We start from the raw sequence: 4,366 nt of genomic DNA on the forward strand, positions 1-4,366 counted from the left end.
AGTAGGATAGTTTGGGAAGTCACTAAGGGTTCTCCTTAGGATCTGTGACATCCCCTACCTTTTCTTTCCTTTGGACTCCTGAAATAACTGTTCACATTTGAGCCACTCCCATTTGCCCTTCTACGTCCTACCGTGAAAACCTAAACCTTGAAATCTTGAAGACTAGAACCATTGATCATTATCGAGAGTTTTCTCAAGTGACTCCCGTCATTTGGGATGTAATTAACTATAGGGGCTTGCCTCTATAGGGAACTTGGAACCCAGGTAAAATAAACCCTATTTAATCTTTGTATTAAATAGGGGAATTTGTCGGTCATATATAAAAGGTTCGCAGACCAAACGGATGTCACAAATCTCATAGTTTGCAGGATTGGGTCTATCGCTGAGGTCTACACTTATCTCTCGGGAAGGTGTAGTATTTGCGGTATCAGGCACGATTTTGCAAACTATCAGACTAATGAGATCAATTTGGTCTCATTTTTCAAAAATTAAAACATACTGCTTTCAAAACCCAAACTATATATCTTTTATATTTAAATTAAATCTCAAAAATTATTTTCATATATCATATATTTTCATAATTAATCAATCGAAAAATAAGTTGACCGACAGTGACGTGTCTGTATTTTGCTCAGGAGCTTAGATGGTCGTCGAATGCCTCTGATCCCCTCCCAAATGTCGTCGAACTCCTCTATTTTCATCCTCTTACTGTCGCACAGCCACTCCGCTAAATTAACTTCCTAAATACCTTTTAGGATCTCTGGAACAATGTCATCCACTATTATTCTGGTGAACCCTAAATTATCACAACATCATCTAGCTAGCCCTAACTATAACCCTAACCCTACGTCACAATTTCTTTCAGCCAAAATTATAATTGGAAGAACAAAATATATTGCCGCCAACAAAAAACCCTTAACAAGGTGTTCATAAGATCACTATGGAGGACATACAGCGGGAAATTCTTCAATTGTGACAGGCTTGCAGATTTTGAAAGAATGAACATGGGGAAGTCGCCCACAGTAATAACGAGAACACCCAAATAGAGGAAATGAAAAAAATCATTTCCACCAAGAAGCTTTGAGAAATGAAAAGCTTATGTTGCATCGATTTGACAGAATATAGGAGAAGAGTTGGTGACTTTGGAGTAAAGATTGATTTACCAGACTTTGATGGTCGCATGAATCCAGATGAATTCACTGAGTTGCTTTAAATAGTGGAATGAATTTTTTAATGTAAAAACTTCCCCAAAACGAAAGAGTAAAAACGACAACCATCAAGCTCAGTAAAAACATTGCCTTGTGTGGAGAACCTAAAACGTCTTCAACAGTGAGAAAGGAAGAGTCAGATCATCACATCATTCAAGATGAAAAAAAAATAAAAAAACTTTCCCCCGCATTACCGACATAACGTGTTCTAAAACTCCACAACTTGTGCTAAAGAGATTATTCTGTAGAGTATATAGCTGAATTCAATCAACTCATGTTCAAATGTGAGTTGACAGAACCAAAGGAGCACAAAATGGTGAGGTATTTTGGAGGTTTGAAGCAAACTATCACTAATGTGGTACAACTGTAATTCTATTAGTCCCCACTTGATGTACAGACCCTTATCTTGAAAGTGGAGAAGCAGCATCAACACCAGATGATCACCACACCTTACAAGCAAAATTTAAACTTAAGATCAAGCAGTAAAAGCATATACCCATCAGAACACCTAAGTCAACACCTCCCAAACAGAAAAAAATCTATGATTTGAGTGAGTGTAATATTTTTTACTGAGCAAGGAGCAGCTAAAGAAATAAGTAGTGACGTTGAAGAGAATAAAGATGTCAAAAAGGAGTATCAACTTCCAACTAGCGCGAGAAAGATGATAGTGATTCGAAGGGTGCTTTAGGGTGAGCCCATAAGAGAACAACAGTGGCTCACTACAACAACTTTCTCATCTGTTATAGCGTGAAAGTAAAAATGTACAATCTCCTTATTGATGGAAACAATTGGATAATGTCACATTAATACAGATGGTGGATAAATTAAGTCTTGCTACATAAAAGCATTCTTGGCCATATTATTTGACTTGTTTGAAGAAGGGGTATAAAATCATTGTTGACAAGAGATATTCAATAGAATATTTAATTGGAGACAAGCTTAGGATTAGGTTTGGTATGATGTCGTGACTATAGATGTATGTCACATTCTTTGAGGTCAAACATAACAGAATAGCCAATGTACATTGCATGTTGGCCACAAAAATACTTAACTTATTTATCAAGGACATGAAGTATATTTTACTTGTCGTTGAACAAGTCAATTGTGTCAGATACTCAAACAAAGGCAAAAACTATAGAGCCCCAATGCCATATTTTTATAGGCTATGAGAGTGATGCCAATGAGACTAGCCATGGTGATGCTAGAAGGCTGTGATGTGGAAGAACTGATATTAAACACAACAGCCCCTACTAAACACAAGACAACCCCTACTAAGAGGATTTCAATGTTTTTTGGCCTACAATCATCCCTTTGGTTTAGGGTCTCTAAAAACTTTATAAAGTAAGTTAGGTGTCCAGCTCCAACTCAATTCAACAGCAAACTTACAAACAAATAGCCAAACAGTAGTGGTGATTGCAACATTCAAAATTTCTTTTAAGTGTTTTGTGAGAAAATACATCAAGTATCGGGATCCAAATATTTTTAGAGAAGAAGCCTCTCCTAACTCTAGAGAATGAAGTGGCTGCCTGTTGGTTCCGCAAAATTCTGCAAAATTGTGGGAAAAATGGGATCCTGCGATTCAATTACTGTCCCGAGCAGGAACGATGGAACCCGCGATTGCGAGAGGGCTAAACAAAGAAATTCTGGTCCGGTTGACAAATTCAGCAAAAGCTCCTACCTTTCTTGACTTATTTACTATTTCTTTCTTGACTTATTTACTATTTATTTATTTCTAACTATAATTATATTCTATTAGAAACATATTTATGTGTTATTTTTTTCTGTTTGGGGTAATTTTAGGCTACTATAGTGTTTTAGAGATGTTCCCTATTTTATGCTCTTCAGAGTATTGTATCATCTTTCTTTTAAAAGTGGTGTGTTTGTATCTTACTCAGAAACAAATTGTAGATCCTCCCGCATTCTGTATATAATAGTTTCGCTATTTGACCCGTTGTTTTCTAGTTGGACAGCCGCCGAACACCTCTAACCCTCTCCCAAATACCGTCAAACTCTCATACTCTCATCTTCTTACTATTCCACAACCACCTCCTTATTAAATCCATTTCTTAAACACCTTCTAGAATTCCTAGAACAGTATTAATTATTATGACAAAAAACCTTAGGCATAGCGCCAAGGTGTTGGGATCAACGTTGTAACGTCTCATTATTAGCTTTAATGATTTGATCCGCTCTTTGGTGAGAGAATTTATGTGACCCATGGAATTGTATTCCAAAATTATATCACCTAAACCAATCTTTGACTGTTTCAATAGTTTCAAATAGCTCTTAGCTAGACGCAGTGATTCCAGAACTAAAGCCGTTGCATACCCAAGAGCATAGCATCACAGCACCGTTTCCTAACACCATAGCGATATTGAAATCTATTAACAGATCACTAGATAGATTTTATTTTCATTCTGAGCTGGACCACTGTCTGAGAGTTAGGCTGAGCAGAGAAAATTTCTAGGGGCTAGGAATTCAGGTTAGTTCTAATTCTTTTATTCTTTCCTCTCTAAGATGATGATGTCCTCTAAGACTTTGATGAAGAAGAAGAGTGGAAGGTTTGATCTAAGAAATTTGTGAGTAACAAGGCAAAAGAAATATATCCCAAGCCATAGTCAAAAAGAATTCAATTCCCTAAACGGGCATTTTACAGGGGAAGCTGAAGCAGTTGTAATTCCTGTAATGAGAGAGCTTTTCTCTAGTGCTAAAGAACATCAAAATTTTTAAGATTTTTGTTCAGGAAAAAATGGGTACCATTTAATAGTTTTATAATAGATAATACAAAAAAAAATTAAAAGGGGCAGAATTTGATAAGTACACAACCTTTTATAATGAACATCCTGATTTTGATATAAACTTTATTTTCACTAGGCCAGAGCGCCTAATACAATGAAATAAGAGGGAAGAGAGGCTTGTGCATTTTACTGCCTCCAGTATGATTATTAAAAAAAAAACTTGGCATTATTTTATTTCTATCAACTTGTGCCCAGTGAGAATATCAATGAGGTCACTAAGGATAAAACAATTTTAAGTTTTGTTAACCAAAATAAAATGTGCGTAGATGTAAGCACAATAATATAAAATCATATCTTAAATATGTTAAAGGGTAGCACTACTGTAAGTTTCAAGCAAACTCTCTTATTTGCAAACTCTAC

This window comes from Phalaenopsis equestris, unplaced genomic scaffold (genome assembly GCF_001263595.1).
Source record: "Phalaenopsis equestris unplaced genomic scaffold, ASM126359v1 Scaffold000540, whole genome shotgun sequence".
Lineage (NCBI taxonomy): Eukaryota > Viridiplantae > Streptophyta > Magnoliopsida > Asparagales > Orchidaceae > Phalaenopsis > Phalaenopsis equestris.